Here is a 23,576-nt window from a genome sequence, read left to right on the forward strand (position 1 = left end):
TACTGTTGTTACCACCAGTTTAGACAGTTTTCAACAAGTATCTCCATTAAAGTCTTTGGAGATGGTTTTATGTTGCCATCAGTTTACAAATATTATAAAAGCAATGGAAATAAGAACATATACAGTACTTGTAAGTGCTACAATGACATGCTTTGTGTAGTAGGAAGGGCTACAATGACATGCTTTGTGTAGTAGGAAGGGCTACAATGACATGCTTTGTGTAGTAGGAAGGGCTACAATGACATGCTTTGTGTAGTAGGAAGGGCTGCAATGACATGCTTTGTGTAGTAGGAAGGGCTGCAGTGACATGCTTTGTGTAGTAGGAAGGGCTATATTGACATGCTTTGTGTAGTAGGAAGGGCTATATTGACATGCTTTGTGTAGTAGGAAGGGCTACATTGACATGCTTTGTGTAGTAGGAAGGGCTACATTGACATGCTTTGTGTAGTAGGAAGGGCTACATTGACATGCTTTGTGTAGTAGGAAGGGCTACAATGACATGCTTTGTGTAGTAGGAAGGGCTACAATTGACATGCTTTGTGTAGTAGGAAGGGCTACAATTGACATGCTTTGTGTTGTAGGAAGGGCTACAATTGACATGCTTTGTGTAGTAGGAAGGGCTACAATTGACATGCTTTGTGTAGTAGGAAGGGCTACAATTGACATGCTTTGTGTAGTAGGAAGGGCTACAATGTCTTCAAAGTAAGACACGATCAGGGAATTAGGTTTGAACAATAATCCGTTTTTACTTATTTATTTATCGATTTACCTGTATACTACACTGTTTTAACATCTGTGTATTTTTGCTATAAGCTTATTTTTATTCTTTTATTGTTTTAGTATTTTGATATTAGTATTAACTAATATCTTAGGATCCGTATGAATTTTTGTTTATGAAATTTTGTGTAAAAATTATGATTGTATGAGAGTATTATGTATTAATGTGTATTATTTAATTGTAAACATTAAAATATACATTCATTTTACCTATCCTATTTATATACAATTGGGATTTGGGACCATAGCTTATAAAGCCATATAGGGCTCCATTTATCATTGTTTGTAGAAATCCGACTTTCAGTTCTCCAAGAAGTTCTCCGCAGCTCGCCCTCTGTGAGGCGCACTTGTGCGCCAATATTTATAAAAAAACTGGTCGTATTATACCGCTTTTTTCCAAAGTCGAGATGCGGCGTGTTAATGATAAATCTCGACTATATTTACCATTCCATCATCGTAAAAAACCGCATATTTTTGGTATTTTCCTTTTTTATTACTGGATATAGACATTCTTTTTATTAATGTTATATAATTGTTGTAATTTAATGTTATATAAACATTTATATTTGTAATATGAATTGAACAAATTTCTATATTATTCTTTTTGTGTTTTTTTTACAAACCACAACCTTTTACTACTATTCAACGTTCTTTTTAACAGATGGCTTACATATTACAAAGTCATTTTTTTTGGTTTATCTATTTAACACACCGCATGCAGACCTTTTTCTACTATTCAACGTTATTTTTAACACATGTCTTACTTATTACAAAGTCATGTGTTTTGGTTTCTCTACATTACACACCCCATACAGACCTTTTAGGCCTCCATTTATCATGATAAATGGAGCCCATACTATTATTGAACGTTATTTTAACACGTCTCACATATTACAAAGTCCTTATTTTTTGGTTTATCTACTTTAGACACCCCATACAGACCTTTTACTATTATTCTACATTATTTTAGCACATGTCTTACAAAGTCTTGTTTTTTTGTCTTTTGTTTAGCTATTTTAGACACCCCATGCAGACCTTTAACTATTATTCCTTTTGATTTTCAACACGTCTTTTATCTTTACCAACTAATTTGTTTTTCTCTACCTACTTTACACAACCCCTCTAGACATTTCAATACTATTCTTTTCAAATTAACATCTTACATTGACCTAATCTTACCCTTTCATTGATGAGATGTTTCAATATATTACACAATAACGACAATTGTTTATATTTGTTAAATAATATATGCATTTATTCTGTATATAAAATAAAAAAAAATGTTGCTAGCACATTCATAAATTTTTTAATAACACATAAATGAAAAAGTTAAATTTTTTCATATTTCAGCCTCATTTTCCTGACTGCTGAGTAACTGCTTATCAGTCCAGTTTCAGCTTTAAGCAGGACTTCAAGGAGCTCTTTTTTGCTTATCACAATTTTTTCATCATCCGGAACTAAAAAATAAAAAATATATATATTTATATTAAACATATATTTTGATTCTTTTGAATAGCATTTATAGACATGAGAGTAAAAAAAATATCTGTCAATGGAATTACCAACAGCAATAACATATATTTATTCATAAATGCTATAACACTTACCCCAGTTATAATATTGAGGTGACTGAGAGTCTTCATCGTGCACCTCTAACGGCTAGATTTAGAGTTTGGCGGTAAAAGGGCTGTTAACGCTCCGCGGGTTTTTTTCTGGCCGCACCATAAATTTAACTCTGGTATCGAGAGTTCAAACAAATGCTGCGTTAGGCTCCAAAAAAGGAGCGTAGAGCATTTTTACCGCAAATACAACTCTCGATACCAGAGTTGCTTACGGACGCGGCCGGCCTCAAAAACGTGCTCGTGCACGATTCTCCCATAGGAAACAATGGGGCTGTTTGAGCTGAAAAAAAACCTAACACCTGCAAAAAAGCAGCGTTCAGCTCCTAACGCAGCCCCATTGTTTCCTATGGGGAAACACTTCCTACGTCTGCACCTAACACTCTAACATGTACCCCGAGTCTAAACACCCCTAGCCTTACACTTATTAACCCCTAATCTGCCGCCCCCGCTATCGCTGACCCCTGCATTACACTTTTAACCCCTAATCTGCCGCTCCGTAAACCGCCGCCACCTACATTATCCCTATGTACCCCTAATCTGCTGCCCTAACATCGCCGACCCCTATGTTATATTTATTAACCCCTAATCTGCCCCCCACAACGTCGCCGACACCTACCTACACTTATTAACCCCTAATCTGCCGACCGGACCTGAGCGCTACTATAATAAAGTTATTAACCCCTAATCCGCCTCACTAACCCTATCATAAATAGTATTAACCCCTAATCTGCCCTCCCTAACATCGCCGACACCTACCTTCAATTATTAACCCCTAATCTGCCGACCGGAGCTCACCGCTATTCTAATAAATGTATTAACCCCTAAAGCTAAGTCTAACCCTAACACTAACACCCCCCTAAGTTAAATATAATTTTTATCTAACGAAATAAATTAACTATTATTAAATAAATGATTCCTATTTAAAGCTAAATACTTACCTGTAAAATAAATCCTAATATAGCTACAATAATATAAATTACATTTATATTATAGCTATTTTAGGATTAATATTTATTTTACAGGTAACTTTGTATTTATTTTAACCAGGTACAATAGCTATTAAATAGTTAAGAACTATTTAATAGTTACCTAGTTAAAATAATTACAAATTTACCTGTAAAATAAATCATAACCTAAGTTATAATTAAACCTAACACTACCCTATCAATAAAATAATTAAATAAACTACCTACAATTACCTACAATTAACCTAACACTACACTATCAATAAATTAATTAAACACAATTGCTACAAATAAATACAATTAAATAAACTATCTAAAGTACAAAAAATAAAAAAGAACTAAGTTACAGAAAATAAAAAAATATTTACAAACATAAGAAAAATATTACAACAATTTTAAACTAATTACACCTACTCTAAGCCCCCTAATAAAATAACATCAATGGAATCAGCCAATCAGAATCTAGTTCAATCCGATTGGCCGATCCAATCAGCCAATCAGATTGAGCTCGCATTCTATTGGCTGATCGGAACAGCCAATAGAATGCGAGCTCAATCTGATTGGCTGATTGGATCAGCCAATCGGATTGAACTTGATTCTGATTGGCTGATTCCATCAGCCAATCAGAAAATTCCTACCTTAATTCCGATTGGCTGATAGAATCCTATCAGCCAATCGGAATTCGAGGGACGCCATCTTGGATGACGTCCCTTAAAGGAACCGTCATTCGTCGTCTAGTCGTTGGAAGAAGAGGATGGATCCGCGCTGGAGGTCTTCAAGATGGAGCCGGTCGTCATCGGATGGAAGAACATAGAAGATGCCGCTTGGAGAAGATGTTTGCCGGTCCGGATGTCCTCTTCTTGCCGGATAGGAGGAAGACTTTGGACCCTCTTCTGGACTTCTTCAGTGGATGTCTAGCCCCCGCTTGGGTTGGATGAAGATCTTGGAGCCAGGACGGATCGGTGAACCTGGCATGGTGAAGACAAGGTAGGAAGATCATCAGGGGCTTAGTGTTAGGTTTATTTAAGGGGGGTTTGGGTTAGATTAGGGGTATGTGGGTGGTGGGTTGTAATGTTGGGGGGGGGGGGGGGGTATTGTATGTTTTCTTTTACAGGCAAAAGAGCTGAACTTCTTGGGGCATGCCCCGCAAAGGGCCCTGTTCAGGGCTGGTAAGGTAAAAGAGCTTGTAACTTTTTAAATTTAGAATAGGGTAGGGAATTTTTTATTTTGGGGGTCTTTGTTATTTTATTAGGGGGCTTAGAGTAGGTGTAATTAGTTTAAAATTGTTGTAATATTTTTCTTATGTTTGTAAATATTTTTTTATTTTCTGTAACTTAGTTCTTTTTTATTTTTTGTACTTTAGATAGTTTATTTAATTGTATTTATTTGTAGCAATTGTGTTTAATTAATTTATTGATAGTGTAGTGTTAGGTTAATTGTAGGTAATTGTAGGTAGTTTATTTAATTATTTTATTGATAGGGTAGTGTTAGGTTTAATTATATCTTAGGTTAGGATTTATTTTACAGGTAAATTTGTAATTATTTTAACTAGGTAACTATTAAATAGTTCTTAACTATTTAATAGCTATTGTACCTGGTTAAAATAAATACAAAGTTACCTGTAAAATAAATATTAATCCTAAAATAGCTATAATATAAATGTAATTTATATTGTAGCTATATTAGGATTTATTTTACAGGTAAGTATTTAGCTTTAAATAGGAATCATTTATTTAATAAGAGTTAATTTATTTCGTTAGATAAAAATTATATTTAACTTAGGGGGGTGTTAGTGTTAGGGTTAGACTTAGCTTTAGGGGTTAATACATTTATTAGAATAGCGGTGAGCTCCGGTCGGCAGATTAGGGGTTAATAATTGAAGGTAGGTGTCGGCGATGTTAGGGAGGGCAGATTAGGGGTTAATACTATTTATGATAGGGTTAGTGAGGCGGATTAGGGGTTAATAACTTTATTATAGTAGCGCTCAGGTCCGCTCGGCAGATTAGGGGTTAATAAGTGTAGGTAGGTGTCGGCGACGTTGTGGGGGGGCAGATTAGGGGTTAATAAATATAACATAGGGGTCGGCGATGTTAGGGGCAGAAGATTAGGGGTACATAGGGATAACGTAGGTGGCGGCGATTTGCGGTCGGAAGATTAGGGGTTAATTATTTTAAGTAGCTTGCGGCGACGTTGTGTGGGGCAAGTTAGGGGTTAATAAATATAATATAGGGGTCGGCGGGGTTAGGGGCAGCAGATTAGGGGTACATAAGTATAACGTAGGTGGCGGTCGGCAGATTAGGGGTTAAAATTTTTAATCGAGTGGCGGCGATGTGGGGGGACCTCGGTTTAGGGGTACATAGGTAGTTTATGGGTGTTAGTGTAGTTTAGGGTACAGTAGTTAAGAGCTTTATGAACCGGCGTTAGCCAGAAAGCTCTTAACTCCTGCTTTTTTCAGGCGGCTGGAATCTTGTCGTTAGAGCTCTAACGCTCACTTCAGAAACGACTCTAAATACCAGCGTTAGAAAGATCCCATTGAAAAGATAGGCTACGCAAATGGCGTAGGGGGATCTGCGGTATGGAAAAGTCGCGGCTGTAAAGTGAGCGTTAGACCCTTTAATCACTGACTCCAAATACCAGCGGGCGCCCAAAACCAGCGTTAGGAGCCTCTAACGCTGGTTTTGACGGCTACCGCCGAACTCTAAATCTAGCCGTATGTTTCTTATATTTTGTTGAGTTTCTTCAAAAAACAAAATTTTGATTACAATGTATTGATAATGTAACTTTAAAATATATCTATCTTACACTATATTTTTCTCTCTATCTATGTTATCTTTCAATAAATTTTATTTCTATATTTAAATCTGTCTTTTTTGATCTATATACATATATCTATCTGTCGATAAATATATATATTAATATATATATATATATATATATATATATATATATATATATATATATATATATATATATATATATATATATAAAAATGTGTGTTTGTGTTTTTATATATATATATATATATATATATATATATATATTTGTGTATTTAAAAAAAATATATACACATATTAATAAAATTGAGATGTATGTATGTATGTATATATATATATATATATATATACATATATATATATATATATATATATATATATATATATATATATATATATATATATATATATATATATATATATATATATATATATATATATATATATATATATATATAAATATAATGTTTGTAGAATAGATATATCACCATTAAAAAAAAAAAAAAAAAAAAACACCTGATGTTCCTTGATGAACCTCATCTTCTTCATGGCCCTCCTCGTCCTCTTGTTCCAAATGTTCTTCATCTTGCCAACTATGCATAGTATCCTCAATTTCTGACTCTGTAGGCTCTACATGTCCTAAAATTTTTATTACAAATAAATTTATATTTATAAAATATATATATTAAAGAAATGTCAAAGAATTTTTTTTTAAATTACCTTCAATGTTATCCATATCTTCTTCTCCTTGCTCATCCATTGGATTATTATTTGGAGTGCTATTATCTATAGCATTATAAAAAAAGTTAAAAGATAAATTTACTTTAATACCTGGCTTTGAATTTTTTTTTATCGAAATTACAGTTACATTTTTTATACCTGTGTCTTGAGTCCTATCTTTATCCATAAAAACTGTGGGCAATGGGTCTGATTCCCCTTCAGAACTAGAATTGGTATCAATGGGAAGAAGGTACCTTGGAGCTCTTCTTCTTTTGACTATTAAATAATATAAAATACAACATTTTTGAAAATATATTCTTAAAAATCCAAACACACAAAAACTTTGTCTGAAAATCCTATAAAAACTTGATTCATTCACACTTTATCTGCAGGCAATGGTAATCTTTTAATCCTATTATTGTTTAAATTGTTTATCTTATTGAAAATATTCCAATTAAAAACTATGCATTTTTAAAACTTAAGATTATATAATAAAACTATATTTATATCTATATTGCTTACATTTTTTAAGATAAGTCTTTATCAAAGTGCGCATTTTAGATTGCCTCCGGTACAAGTCGTTATATCTTTTCAGACATTGTTTCCTCGTTCGTTTTTGCCCAGAGACTCTCCTTACTCTTCGCACCATTTCACAGAGAATTCGGTTTCTTGTGTCCTGGTCCAAAGTGAAAATCCCTTTCCTTTTATTTGGAAAATATTTATCCATAGTGTAAGAAATAATCAATAATTCTCCAATAGAGAACTTCTTGGATCGTGGCATTTTCTAAATATTATTCAATCTCTACTCACTGACGGGACTAATTTTGTTTTTTTAAATGCGCAATTTTGTAAGCTAATACCTATTTTTACAAATAGCACTCAATTTGGATACATATTTTGGAAAATATTATCAAAAATCGTATTTTAGTATACAACTTGATGTTTTTTTTTATCCATTTTAATAACAATGAAACATTGTATAGAACTGTGCCACAACAGCACTATTTTTTTGGCAACATTAACAAATGTTACATGATATTTAAATTTAATATTGTTATTCATAACCAAATTATCTTTATTTACATATAAAATTGTTATTAAAAACAAAAATGGAAATCCAGGTATTCCATATGAAAAATAAACTGCGACATATATCTTTCCAGAACATCATACAGTATACGCCCATTTTCATCAACTACATTTAGATCCTTTTTTTGAAACCGTTATAAAAGAACACTTTATTTAGTTTGTATCAACACTTTAGTTATTTTTTGCGCTCTATTGTATCACATTTTTACAATGGCATCTTCCCAAGCTGGAAAGACCAAAAGCGGGAGAAGTATCATGTTCACTCATCGGCAAAATTGTATTTTGGTCGAAGCTGTTATCGAACACTACGATGAAATCATTGGGTACCAAGCCAGAACTGTAAACCCACAGAGAAAGAGAACAATTTGGACACAAATCAGTAGATCGGTTTCAGCTGAAGGAAGTTTTCCTAAGGATGTGCGGGCTTGTCAGAAGAGAGTAACTGATATTAGAAAAAACATAAAGAAAAAGGTTTGCAGGGAAAAGCAATCTGCCAAAGGAACCGGTGGAGGCCCTGGATATAGGGCCGAATTAACGGACTTTGAACAGATGCTTTATGCACGGATGGGTGATGCCGTTGTGGTTGGCCTGGATGTCCCAGCAGACACTATGAATTTTAGAGGTAAGTTAAATGTAAACGACACCCAAATTTTGTTGTTCATAATTTAAAAAAATAGAATTAAAAATTATATATCTTTATTATTGAAATCTATTATGTAATTATTTCGATTCAATAGATATTCCTTTATGGAAAGTATATGTAGATATGCTCACTATCTCTTTAATTTTGTAGATTTCTGCTAGTGGATATTAAAATTGTGATTAGTTTACATTTTTATTTGGCAAATAAGGATTATGGAGAAAATGGAGGCATGAACTATAATAAAAGTAATCTAGTCATTGTTATAACTATCTATTGTCTATCTAAATCTATCTAAATATTTGAAATGGTGTTTTTATCTATAATTATTGAAATTTAATACAAGTATATTTATATTATTTAGAGCAAGAAGATGAGGGACGTCAGGAAGAGGAGATTGATGCACAAGAGGATCAACCTTTGGAAAATGAATTCACCTCACAAGACCAAGAACCCTCCACATCCACAGTACAAAGAGAAGAAGGGGAGAGTAAGTTATTTGTAAAATAAAAAATAGTTTTTATATATTTTAATAACAATTAACAACCAGATGAGCACTGTTGATAACTTGTGGTCTAATGTATATTTTGATTGTATAAATCGATGGTGTTGATATTCTAATATTATTTTTATGTTGTTGTAGGTGTTCGTGCTTTACTACAATCCATGCAGGACAATTCTATATTATTCGAGGGTAGGTTGTCTTCTAATTGTCATGTTAATTTTTTTTTTTTTTTTATGAATGTAACCTATTAATAATACATATTTTCCATGTCATACAGAAGATCAGGTTGAAATCAATTTGGAACCTCTGGTTGAGGATTCTGTATGTCCAGAAGATGAGGATGAGACTCAGGTTGAGGGACAAACATCAGAGGGACCAACACCACCAAATCTAGAAACTCCTCAGAATATCATGGTCAATGACTCTGAAGAAGATGAAAGACCAGAACAATTGATAAACCCAGAAGATGTCACAGGCAGGGGAAATGATATACAAAACCTCACAGACATGGCATTGGGGTTCAGGAATGAGCAAAGTGCATTTTTTAAAGAACTGATCAGATTACAAGAAGAAAGAAATGCAATTTTAAAAGCTGATTCAGATTTTAAGAGGGATTATTCCAAAAAGAAATTAGAAATTTTGAATCGAAGATTTCCTACTCAATAATTAATTATTAATATTTCTTGTTTTTGCACTTTAATGTTCAAATTGCTTTCATGTTGAAAAGTTAAACACTAGAATTTGGTTACAGTTTAAGTTATTTTTGAAAAAATGTTACATGCTTCAGTATTCAAGTATTTGTTATTACAATAAAAATGTTATTTAAAATACAAAAAAGAATTAAGGCTGTTTGTTTGTTCAAATTTTTTTTATTAAAAGAATAAAAACTAATTTTTTTTATTAACAAATAAACACAACTTTTTTTTTTTCATCTGTCTGATTATATAACAGTAGTGAGGATTATTATTGGCCAATTTTCAAACAACTCCTGTGTTATCCGTGGTTTCTGTAATACAATGTTAAAAGATAATTAGAAATCCAGAAATATAATACTAATTCTTTGCCCCACCCCCACCCAAAAAAAATACAATTACTTACATGAAAAATATCTCTCAATAATTTCCATACGATTTTGAACACCGGCCCTAGTAGTGTGCCTGTTTAATATTTGTTGGGGGACATAGATGTCATCTGGTTGATCCTCAAGACACAAATCATCTTCGTTAACTTGAGATATTGCAATATTATGTAACATGCAGCATACTAAAATAATGTCATTGCACTTCTCTGGTGAGTATTGCAAGTCTCCCCCTGACCTGTCCAACACACGAAATCTCATCTTCAACACACCGAAGGTTCTCTCGATAGCACTTCTTGTACTACGGTGTGACTCGTTGAATTTGATCTCTGCACGTGTATGGGGCGATGGTACTGGTGTCAGAAGCCAAGGCCTACACGGATAACCACTGTCACCTACAAATAAAAAAATTAAAAGAATTATTACATTGGAATAACAATCTATATGCACTTTTAGCACTACAGAAATTAATGAAATAATAACATAAATGAAAAGATCATAAAATTAATTTTCACAAAAAAAAGGTCTAAAGTGTATATACATCTAACTACAAATCTATGTCCTTCAAAGTTGAAAACCAAAATTAAACATAAAAACAATAACACCAAAAAATATAAAGTTAAACTCACCCAATAGCCAACCATGGGGCATGTCTCCACGTTCAAACGATGTAAATAATGCTGATTGTTTGAGGATATGGTAATCGTGGCAGGAACCTGGAAATCCTGAACGCACAGCCCAAATTTTTAGGTTGGCATCACAAACAGCCTGAACATTCAGTGAATGGAAGCTTTTTCTATTCCTGTATTGCTCCTCCCTTAAAGCTGGTGGTCTTAAAGCTATGTGGGTGCAATCAATTGCACCAAGAACATTAGGCATACCAGCTACTTGATAAAAAGATGCCTTAACTGTGTGCCATTCTTGCACATTCCTGGGTACAAAAATAAACTTCTTCAGATGTATCAAAACTGCTTTTAAAACAATTCTTAGATGCCTGCAAAATGAAGGCTGGCTAATGCCCACCACAGCACTAGAGACTGCCTGAAATGAACCAGTTGACAAGAAATGCAAAACTGCTAATAAGTCAATAAGTACAGGTATCGCCCTTGTTCTTCTTGTCCTAGGGTCTATGTCATTTTGGATCAGAGAGTAAAGATTTATAATACTCTCCCTATTTATACGAAATCTTTGCTTTATCTCCTTATCAGACAATGCCTGTAGTCCACACCGGGGTAAAAAAACTCTAGGCACTCTTTGGCGTCTCCGTATGGGCATATTACCATCATCAAGACGATTTTCACGGCCCCTTGCCAAAGAAATAGCAGCCAACAGCAGAAAATATTCCATCTTCTCTCTCTCAAAAAATGAAGTAAATGAAATGTTCTCCTCAGTGGATATGGAGAACTTTGGAGGGCGTAATTGTAGGAGAATATTAGGTTCTCCCATGGCGCAAAATAGTGATAAATATGAAATTTGGCGATCTGTTAGTCGATTTGATGAAAATACGACCGAAAAAGCGCTGTTTTAAGCTTCAATCGGCGCACATGTGTGCCTTGGCGAGATAGAATAGAGTGGTCGGATTTTTCGGTCGAAAATCAGTTTTTTTTGGTCGTATTTTGTTTTAATACATAGGAGAGAATTTACGCCGGCGTATTTATAGGCGTAAATGTTGGAGAATTGCAATGATAAATGGAGCCCATAGTGTATAGTTTAGCTGTCCTCTCAGCGCCACAGGTTTTTTTTTTTAGTATTGTTTGAGTGTCTGCAAAGACACCTAACATTCTAAATACTTTTCCCCCATTAGATCCCTTAAGGTGTTTTTTAGGAGATAATCACCAGAATCTGTAGGCTTCTATTCACTTTGCCAGCGCATTTCTTTTCTTTTTTTGCACACACAGACTTCTATCGTAAACTTCTGTATTCATTCTATATCATATCTTTTGTTAAAAGGATGGAGGTCCCCTGACTTTAAGAACTGTAAAAGGATGCAGAGAATAGGTAGTAGGAAACTAACCTGATATAAGTCTTACACGCTATGGGATTAAGGCTATTTCATATAATTTATATGAGTTGTGTAACTTTATATTTTGGCATCTGAGTAAAATCATCTAGCAGGGGGCTTATATTTTTTACTATATTGTAACAGCCACCCAGAGTTAATTATATAGTTTACAATAACCACCTACTAGCAAGTGTTAATTATACATAAGTGCCCCACTGGCAGTGCAATAATGGCTCTAAAAAATAGGCAGTCATAATAGTGGAAGAGAGGCTATATTTGGTTATTACCAGCATTGTCTCAACAAAATGTGCCTCAGTCTAAGAAGGTGATCCTAATATACCCCCACCGAATATGAGGGGGTTAGAAATAAACGCTTCTGTGAACATGTGTAGACGTAGGTGTGTATATATATATATATATATAAAGATAAGGGCCACATCTAGAATAGGCGTTGTTTGCAGTCAGGTTTTCATGAGAAAAAGCATAGATGTCATACTAACTTTGCAAGGAAGGGAGGGGCACATCTATTTATTATGAGAGCCTAATTCTATGTATTCCCAGTCAGTGTTGAAATGTATAGAAAAATATTAACATCTGCCAAACTGGCACAGGGGTGTGGTCTTGTGTACTCCAAAATTATTAGAGGGTCAGTCAACACAAATTGTTTTTGTTTAAAAAGATAAATAATGCCTTTACTACCCATTCCCCAGCTTTGCACAAAAAACATGGTTATATTAACATACTTTATAACCTTTTAAACCTCTAAATTTCTGTCTGTTTCTAAGTCCGTAAAGACAGCCCCATGATCACATGCTTTTGTATTTGCTTTTCACATCAGGGGAAGCTAGTTCATGTGAGCCATATAGATAACATTGTGCTGACGCCCGTGGATTTTAACACAGCACTAATTGGCTTAAATGCAGATTAAATAAAGTAATTTGATCAGGGGGCAGTCTGATTACCTTGTTTCTAAGCATCTTCTGAGGTAAAAACGTATATTAATATACCTATGTTTTCTGTGCAAGGGATTATCTATCTTTTAAAACAATAAAACAATTTTTTAGTTGACTGTCCCTTTAACTATCAGGCCATATTATGCTCTAAAATGTTCTAGCAAAGAATATCTAAATGAAATATCTAAACCATTTAGTTGTCTGTATGATTTCCAAACAGTTTATACATGGGTAGAATAGTAGTCTGCATATTTGTAGCACCTCTTTCTAATGTAGAGTATTAGGGGACCATTTTTGGCAAGACCCACTAAGAGCTAGGATGTAATTAGGGGATGCAAAGTCCTATACTCATCTGGTGGTCAATGTCACTTGGCCTATTCCGGCAACTCCTGTTTTTGATCTCTGAAGGGAGACTTGTGGTGGTTGCTCACTCAGATCTCTAGGGGCTGTGTAGGGATCGTCGGCATGCATGAGACTTAGAACAAACTGTCTGGATCTCACCCTATCAGTTACCCACTTTAGAAGGGATAAACAGCTCCTATATATTGTGAGAGACACTAGTTGAAGGAGATGCTTGTCGATCCGCCGTTTCACTGGGTTGAGTAGGTTGCCGTGCTGACTACTCAGGGGGCCTGTCGGCATCTATACAAGAGAGATTCAGGCCCGGCAGTCTCTGCCTCACTCCGAGATATTCTATCTCATGGCGTGTCGAGTTGTCTCCAGGCCTGTATACCTTAGCCAGTATAGATCATTCTTCGGGAGATAGCCACATGCTTCCAGGATTATCCTTCTTGTTAGGGAGCGTTTGAAGCTGTTAAAACTAGGGGGGAGTCTTGTGGAGCGAGGCAGGGAGTTCCACAAGATGGGGGCCAGTCTGGAGAAGTCCTGTAAATGGGAATGTGAGGAAGTAACAAGAGAGGAGATCCTGAGCTGATTGAAGGGGACGGGAGGGAGAGTATCTGGAGACAAGTTCTGAAATGTAGGGGGGAGCAGTGTAGTTGAGAGCTTTGTATGTCAGTGAGGATTTTGTGTTAATCCTAGAGGCAAGCGGAAGCCAGTGAAGGTATTGGCAGAGAGGTGCAGCAGGTGATCGACGAGTAAGGAAGATGAGCCTGGCAGAGGCATTCATAATGGATTGTAAAGGAGCTATACGGCATCTAGGTAGACCAGAGAGGACGGAGTTGCAGTAGTCGAGGCGGGAAAGGATGAGAGAGTGGATTAAAATCTTAGTTGTATCTTGTGTAAGGAAATGTCTAATTTTAGCGATGGTTTTTACAGCGGAAGCGGCAGGCTTTAGCCAAGGACTGAATGTGAGGAGTGAAGGAAAGATCTGAATCAAGTGTGACCCCCAAGACATCAGGAATGCGGGGTAGGAGTAATGATGGAATTATCAAGTTATAGAAATTTTGGTTGTGGAGACATTGGAAGAAGGGGGAAAAATTAAGGAGTTCAGTTTTGGAGAGATTTAGCTTAAGGTAGTGAGAGGACATCCAAGATGAGATATGAGAAAGACCGTTAGTGACACGGGTTAGTAAGGAAGGAGGTAGGTCTGGTGCAGAGAGGTAGATTTGGGTGTCATCGGCTTACAAATTATATTGAAACCCATGGGACTTTATTAAGGAACCTAATGATGACTGGTAGATTGAAAAGAGAAGGGGACCGAGGACAGAGCCTTGAGGTACCCCAACAGAAAGTGGTAACTGGGCAGAGGATGCTCCGGAGAAGGGTACACTAAATGTACGGTTAGTTAGATAGGAAGAGAACCACGAAAGAGCTGTGTCGCAGATGCCGAAGGATTGGAGGGTTTGGAGCAGAAAAGGGTGGTCAACCGTGTCAAAGGCTGCAGACAGGTCAAGGAGGATAAGCAGAGAGAAGTGGTCTTTGGATTTTGCTGTAAGTAGGTCGTTGTTAACCTTGACAATTGCTGTCTCTGTAGAGTGATGGGAACGAAATCCAGATTGCAGTGGGTCAAGAAGAGTTTAGTGTAAGGAAATGGGGATAGATGTGTGTATACTAGCTTTTCTAGGAGCTTTGAGGCAAGAGGGAGTAGGAAAATAGGGCGGTAGTTGGATGGGGAGGTTGGATCAGGGGAAGGTTTTTTGAGGATAGGTGTGACCAGTGCATGTTTTAGATATGAGGGAAATATACCAGAGCTGAGGGAGAGGTTGAAAATGTGTGTGAGTATGGGGGTGAGGGTAGAAGAGGGAGAGGAGTAGCTGTGAGGGGACAGGTAGTGAGGTGGGAGGACAGTATAAGGGCAGAAACTTCATCCTCGTTAACAGGGGCAAAAGAGCTGCATTTTTGGATATTTGGGTTTTGGATGATTGTGAGCTTTTGAGGGGGTGGGAGATTAGTAGTATGTTGAGAGCTGATTTCACTTCTGATGGAGTCATTTTTGTTTTTGAAGTGGCTGGCAAAATCTTGAGCTGAGAGAGAGGTTATATTAGGAGGTGGGGTGGGCGCAGAAGAGTATTGAACGTGGAGAACAGACGTTTTGGGTTAGAGGAAAGAGTAGAGATGAGATTAGAGAAGTATTGTTGCTTAAAGAGATTAAGGGCAGAGTAGTAGGAGTTCAGGATGAACTTGTAGTGAAGAAAGTCAGCTGTACTCCGAGATTTCCTCCAGTGTCGCTCAGCAGTACGGGAACATCTGCGTAGGTACCATGCCGAGGATGAGTGTGGTTTCAGAGCTATGGTTGGAGGGGCCAGATTATCAATGACCGATGTAAGGGTGGAGTTATAGTGGCAGATTGGTCAGGGCAGGAAAAGGAGTTGATGGATGAGAGGAGAGGTTTGAGAGAGCTAGCGAGCTGTTGCAGATCTAGTGACTTAGTGCTTCTGTGAAGTTTGGTGTGAGGGGTAGAGGGAGGGAGAGTTGTAGGTAGGGAAGTGATGTTGCAAGTTAGGAGATGGTGGTGGTCAGAGAGAGAGGAAAAGGGGAGTTTGTTTAATTTGAGAGTGCATCGATAGGTGAAAATCAGGTCAAGGGAATGACCATCTTTGTGAGTGGGAGAGTCAGTCCATTGTGACAGGCCGGAAGAGGAAGTGAGTTGAAGAAGTTGTTTTGCAGAGGAGGCAGTGGGATTGTCAAGAGGGATGTTAAAGTCACCAAGAATGAGGGCAGGGGCGTCTGAGGAAAGGAAATAAGGAAGCCAGGTAGCAAAGTTATCTAAAAATTGAGTTGGAGAGCTGGGGGGACAGTATATGACTGCAACACGTATAGAGAGGGGAGAGAATAACCGAATCATGTGTGCTTCAAATGAAGAAAATGTGAGTGAAGAGAAGGCCTGTATTTGTTGAAAGGTGCAACAAGAGGAAAGTAAAATACCAACACCACCTCCTTGTCTATTGCCAGACCTAGGAGTGTGGCTGAAATGGAGACCCCCATGTGACAGTAGAGCAGTGGATGCTGTGTCTGAAGCAGAGAGCCAGGTTTCTGTAAGAGCCAGAAGGTTAAGAGAGGGAGATAAAGAGATCATGGATAGAAGTGAGCTTGTTGCAGACAGAGCGAGAGTTCCAGAGTGCACAAGTGAAGGGGGAGGTGGTTTTAGATGTAAGAGGAATGTGGTTAAGGCACACAGGGATGTGAAAGGCTAGGAGGTTGTGAGGGACCAGGATAAGGGGAGATGTCGCCAGCAGCTAGTATAAGCAAGAGAGAGAGTGACATGAGATGAGAAGCAGATTTGCAGTAGTGAGACTGTTTTTGGGCTGAAGTACGGGGGGGGATAGAGTGTTTAGGAATAGATAAAGTTCATGAGTACAAAAGTAAGGTGAGTTTAAGAGAGATGTGCTAATGAACAGTGCAGGTGGAGAGGGAGAAGGAGTAATTGAGTAATGTAGTTTGTTATAGGAGACCATATAGGAAACTAAGGGTGCAAGAAGACAGCTTTACAAGTTTACGTGCTTCTGCGGGTGGAGGGAAGAGGACAATGTTCAAAGCTGTTGTACCCGGGTTGCCATGGGGTTTGGTAAAGGTCTGACCCTCTTCTAGGCCGCCACTGCTTACCTCACCGTTCTGGATCTTCAGGACAGAAGTTGGCGTCGCAATCTAGATCAAACGATTCAGCAGAGGCTACAGTTTTAATATGCAGTCCTGGCCAAAAGTTTTGAGAATGACACAAAGTTTGCTGCCTCGGTTTTTATGATGGCAATTTGCATATACTCCAGAATGATATGAAGAGTGATCAGATTAATTGCAAAGTCCCTCTTTGCCATGAAAATGAACTTAATCCCCCAAAAAACAATTCCACTGCATTTCAGCCCTGTCACAAAAGAACCAGCTGACATCATGTCAGTGATTCTCTCATTAACACAGGTTTCAGTGTTGACGAGGACAAGGCTGGAGACCACTCTGTCATGCTGATTGAGTTAGAATAACAGACTGGAAGCTTTAAAAGGAAATCATTATTCTTCCTCTGTTAATCATGGTTACCTACAAGGAAATGCGTGCAGTCATCATTGCTTTGCACAAAAATGGATTCACAGGCAAGGATATGTTCTTTCCTAAACGAAAGAGAAATTTGGGGTTTCCTCTCCCTTTAATAGGTTACATGATAATTAAACCACCCTATTGCTGTTAAGCACACAATTATAAAGGAATACCACCTTAATACATTTGTTATACACACCTAAACTAATCAGAAACAATGAGTGTGTGTGTGTGTATGTATGTGTGTGTATATGTGTATGTGTATATATATATATATATATATATATATATATATATATATATATATATATATATATGTATGTATGTGTATATTTGTAGAGCATAAAATGTTAAACAACCTTTTCAATTCAATACACTTATCTAAGTTGCTTCCCTTCTCTCGGTATCCTGTGTTGAAAAGCATACCCATGTAGTCTCACAAGAAACAATCCACTACTGGGAGCTAGCTGTTAGTTGGTGGCTGCACATATATGCCTCTTGTAATTGGCTCACCCAATGTATTTAGCAAGTTTGTAGTAGCACATAGCTGCTTCAGCAAAGGATACCAAGAGAATTATATTTTTTTTTCTTCATAAAATACAGTGGATATAAAAGGACATGAGACCCAGTTTTGTTTCTTTCATGATTCAGATAGAGAATACAATTTTAAACAACTTTCCAATTTACTTCTACTATTTTAATTTGCTTCCTTTGCTGTTTATCTAGGAAAACTAAGGAGCAGCAAAGAACCTCGGTTCTAGCTGCTGATTGGTGGATGCATGTATATACCGATTGTCATTGGCTCACCCATTTGTTCCATTAGAAACCAGTAGTGCATTGCAGCTCATTCAACAAATGATACCAAGATAATGAAACAAATTAGATAATAGAAGTAAATTAGAAAGTTGTTTTAAATTGTATTCTCTTTCTGAATCACGAAAGAGAATATTTTTGACTTTCATGTCCCTTTTAAATGTGAAGACAGAAATATCAACAATGTAAATGTCAGACTTTTGCCATCTGTAATGTGATATTCCAACAAACAAAAATCCATAGAGAAAAAAAAAATAGTTAATAATTAAGAACATTTTAAGTAAAAAAAACCCACACACACACCCTTGTTTTTCACCACTAGAGGGCATACAGGGAGTGCAGAATTATTAGGCAAGTTGTATTTTTGAGGATTAATTTTATTATTGAACAACCATGTTCTCAATGAACCCAAAAAACTCATTAATATCAAAGCTGAATAGTTTTGGAAGTAGTTTTTAGTTTGTTTTTAGTTATAGCTATTTTAGGGGGATATCTGTGTGTGCAGGTGACTATTACTGTGCATAATTATTAGGCAACTTAACAAAAAACAAATATATACCCATTTCAATTATTTATTTTTACCAGTGAAACCAATATAACATCTCAACATTCACAAATATACATTTCTGACATTCAAAAACAAAAACAAATCAGTGACCAATATAGCCACCTTTCTTTGCAAGGACACTCAAAAGCCTGCCATCCATGGATTCTGTCAGTGTTTTGATCTGTTCACCATCAACATTGCGTGCAGCAGCAGCAACCACAGCCTCCCAGACACTGTTCAGAGAGGTGTACTGTTTTCCCTCCTTGTAAATCTCACATTTGATGATGGACCACAGGTTCTCAATGGGGTTCAGATCAGGTGAACAAGGAGGCCATGTCATTAGATTTTCTTCTTTTATACCCTTTCTTGCCAGCCACGCTGTGGAGTACTTGGGACGCGTGTGATGGAGCATTGTCCTGCATGAAAATCATGTTTTTCTTGAAGGATGCAGACTTCTTCCTGTACCACTGCTTGAAGAAGGTGTCTTCCAGAAACTGGCAGTAGGACTGGGAGTTGAGCTTGACTCCATCCTCAACCCGAAAAGGCCCCACAAGCTCATCTTTGATACCAGCCCAAACCAGTACTCCACCTCCACCTTGCTGGCATCTGAGTCGGACTGGAGCTCTCTGCCCTTTACCAATCCAGCCACGGGCCCATCCATCTGGCCCATCAAGACTCACTCTCATTTCACCAGTCCATAAAACCTTAGAAAAATCAGTCTTGAGATATTTCTTGGCCCAGTCTTGACGTTTCAGCTTGTGTGTCTTGTTCAGTGGTGGTCGTCTTTCAGCCTTTCTTACATTGGCCATGTCTCTGAGTATTGCACACCTTGTGCTTTTGGGCACTCCAGTGATGTTGCAGCTCTGAAATATGGCCAAACTGGTGGCAAGTGGCATCTTGGCAACTGCACGCTTGACTTTTCTCAGTTCATGGGCAGTTATTTTGCGCCTTGGTTTTTCCACACGCTTCTTGCGACCCTGTTGACTATTTTGAATTAAACGCTTGATTGTTCGATGATCACGCTTCAGAAGCTTTGCAATTTTAAGAGTGCTGCATCCCTCTGCAAGATATATCACTATTTTTGACTTTTCTGAGCCTGTCAAGTCCTTCTTTTGACCCATTTTGCCAAAGGAAAGGAAGTTGCCTAATAATTATGCACACCTGATATAGGGTGTTGATGTCAGACCACACCCCTTCTCATTACAGAGATGCACATCACCTAATATGCTTAATTGGTAGTAGGCTTTCAAGCCTATACAGCTTGGAGTAAGACAACATGCATAAAGAGGATGATGTGGTCAAAATACTCATTTGCCTAATAATTCTGCACTCCCTGTAAGTTCATGTGTTTCATATAGATAACATTGAGCTCATGCACGTGAATTTACCATGGAGACAGCTCTGATTGGCTGAAATGCAAGTCTGTCAAAAGAACTGAAATAAGGGGGCAGTCTGCTGAGGCTTAGATACAAGGTAATTACAGAGGTAAAACGTCTATAATTATAACTGTTGGTTATGCAAAACTGGGGAACTGGTAATTAAGGGATTATCTTTCTTTTAAAACGACAAAAATTCTGGTGTTGACTGTCCCTTTAACTTGAATGTGTGCTTTGGGTATTTCTCATGTTGGAATATGAAATGTCTCTTTAGGCTTCTGACGGCAGTTTTTTTTAACAAAATATCTTTATATTTGGAACTATTTATTATCCCATTTACCTTGACAATAGTCCCTGACCCAGCAGATGAGATGCAGCCCCAAAGCATGATGTTACCACCACCACCACCACCACCACCACCACCACCATCATGCACATTCTATTCTATGTCTATATGGTGTTCCTTGGATGATAAGCTTAATTGGCTTTTGGGCACATTTTCTCACATTGTTTGGGGTGACTGAATAAATATTTTGGTATCAATTATATAAGCTTTGATGTTCCTTTTTTGTAAGAGGGTTTCTCTCTTGTCACTCTACCCCATAGCCCAGTCATTTATAGAATACGAAAGATGGTCACATGTGTTTTTTCCCTCTAGATTTATTTTTTGGGAGATGACATTGTTGATGTTTCTGTCTTTACATTTCAAAAACCTGCAATTTCAAGGTGTGTAAGTAAATTAAGAAGTTGTATAAAATAGTATGCTCTGTCTGAATCCTGACACATGAATATTTTGAGTGTCCCGTCACTTTAAATATTCTATATATTTTTAAGCAGGTCAGTTAGATATTGGTGACTGATATTTTTGGTTTGCTAAAAGGTGTGTTTTTTTTTTTTTGTTTTTTTTTTAATGTGATATAAAGGCATTCTGAATATTAAAATGTTTAATGTATTTTATTTCCCATGTGTCTCTATATTTTCTCCAGTGCATCATAGTCATCTTTGAAAATAGAAGTTATAAACATGTACTCTAAATATACTGAACATTAAGTGGAGGTTAATCCATCCTTTATCCTCGCAGAGCTTTGTCCTGACTTTACATAATTAATTCCAATTATAAAACGTATTATTTCTGTATATATCATGTCTTTAAAACATTCCAAAATAATCACTATTTATTGTGCAAAAGTCTGCAGTATACTTTCATTGTTTATCCCCCCCCCCCCCCTTTCCTGTAATTCCTTTCTGAAATTGTGAGCATTTCAGTTGCTGTTAGAAATGGAACTCCGGAACATTGTTATATTCCACTCAGCCATTGGCTGCACACTCTAGTTACCTATTTATAACTGCCCCTAATTGGCCACAGCAGAGAAGGTAACCTCAGTTACAACATGGCAGCTCCCATTATTTTATAGACACTTAAACATTACACTTATTTTGTCAATATTTAAACAGCTAATGAAACTTTATATCTACAGGTTATTCTCAGACTAATCTTTTCTTTGAATGCATCATTCTATCTAGCATTTATTGAGTGTTTTTATGTCCCTTTTTATATTTTTAAGAGGTGGACTGGGAGGTGAGGAGAACTTGTGGCAGTGACACACATGTATTTTGTTGGTGGAGTTAAAGGGGCAGAATTGTGGGTGTTTGGTGGGCAGCTTCTCTTGGTTGGAACCCTGTGAATCTCAAGTTGATGGGGGGCAGGCGCTGGTTTTGATCTGCAAACTGGGACATTTGCTCTGAAGGGGAAGCAAAGTAGGGACAGAGCGACAGATCTTCTAACCCTCCAATTGGTTTGGGTCTGCATCCACCTTTATAGTTTTTGTGTATGATTTTGTTTTATTGATGCTGTAATAAAAAAAAAATCTAAACTTGCTGTTTATTTTCTTTACTGATATGACATTTTAGAGATATTCTATTGTAAAAATGAAAACACTTGTTTCATGTCAGGAATTTAAAGGGACATGAAACCCACATTTTTTCTTTCATAATTCAGAAAGAGCATGTGATTTTAAACAACTTTATAATTTACTTCTATTATCTAATTTGCTTCATTCTCTTGATATCCTTTGCTGAAAAGCATACCTAGATAACATCAGTTGCTGCACATAGATGCTTTGTGTGATTGGCTCACCCATGTGCATTACTATATCTTCAACAAACGATATCTAAAGAATGAAGCAAATTAGATAATAGAAGTAAATTGGAATGTTGTTTAAAATTGTATTCTCTACCTGAATCATGACAAACATTTTGGGTTGAGTGTCCCTTTTAATTTTTAGACAAATTCCTTTCATTTACTAGAACTATATATTTATCCCCTGCAAAAGGTTTAGCAAATGAAAAGCAGTCATACACACATATGCTCCCCCAGTAGCACAATGGGGGTGTTTCAGGAGTGCAAGTTACTAGGTTTTTAACCTATTTGAGTTGAACATATAAATAAACAATAATTTAAAATTAATAAAACTAACATATCATTATCTTTATACTAGAACGTCACATTCGAATAATAGTTTTGTTCTTTGATTACAGTTTTTTGCATGATGTTAGAATAGTTCAACATACATCTCTTGGGTGCCAATGGTAGATGCAAAAATTCCTAATAATATTTATTGTTGTTGTTATTCACTTAAAGGAATATTATATATAAACAATATGGCTGTCCTGTTTGAAGGCTTGCCCAATGTGACTTGTGAACATAAAGGCATACCTCCCAACTGCCTGCAGCCATTCATTGTCTCCCTTTTTAAGGGGCTGTGTAAGTTACGCCCCTTACCTGCCCAGACATTCACTTACCCATTCACATTTCGCTCATAACCGCAACCTCCCAATGTAGCTCACTCACACTTCTTGATGGAAATGTTGGGCAGTATGTAAAGGTCTTCATCAAGGAAAGTGCTAATGTGAAAGTGGTTAAACAATTTATGGTAAAAATAAGTATCAGATTAGCTGCTACAGAACAAATTTGGCAGAGTGAGCCAAAATGCTTTTTAAGGTTTCAGTGGACAAGTGAAAAAAGAAACGCCATAATGGCAAAGGAATGATTAGATCATCCATCTCCTTCACATGGTCTCCATTCTATCATCACTGTCAACACTCCACCAATTAGTTCCTGTTTAATTTTCTTTCTCTTTTTTTAATTTTACCTCCACCCCACCTGTGTAGATTATTTGCAAGAGTCCTCCTTAAAATGATAGAGAGAAAAGTGTTGCATTTTAATATTCAGACTGCCCTCTGCCATGTAAATCTTGTAGAATTGGGATTGCAATCTAGTTGGTATT

At 36.6% G+C, this 23,576-nt stretch overlaps 1 protein-coding gene across 1 annotated transcript in view; it reads left to right on the forward strand.

Moving 5' to 3' along the window:
• The window catches only part of RDH12 (retinol dehydrogenase 12), an 85,460-nt gene that overhangs the window by 2,901 nt on the left and 58,983 nt on the right, over positions 1–23,576 (forward strand). The gene's annotated exons all lie outside the window — the stretch shown is intronic.

Source organism: Bombina bombina, chromosome 1 (assembly GCF_027579735.1).
Source record: "Bombina bombina isolate aBomBom1 chromosome 1, aBomBom1.pri, whole genome shotgun sequence".
NCBI classification, from domain to species: domain Eukaryota; kingdom Metazoa; phylum Chordata; class Amphibia; order Anura; family Bombinatoridae; genus Bombina; species Bombina bombina.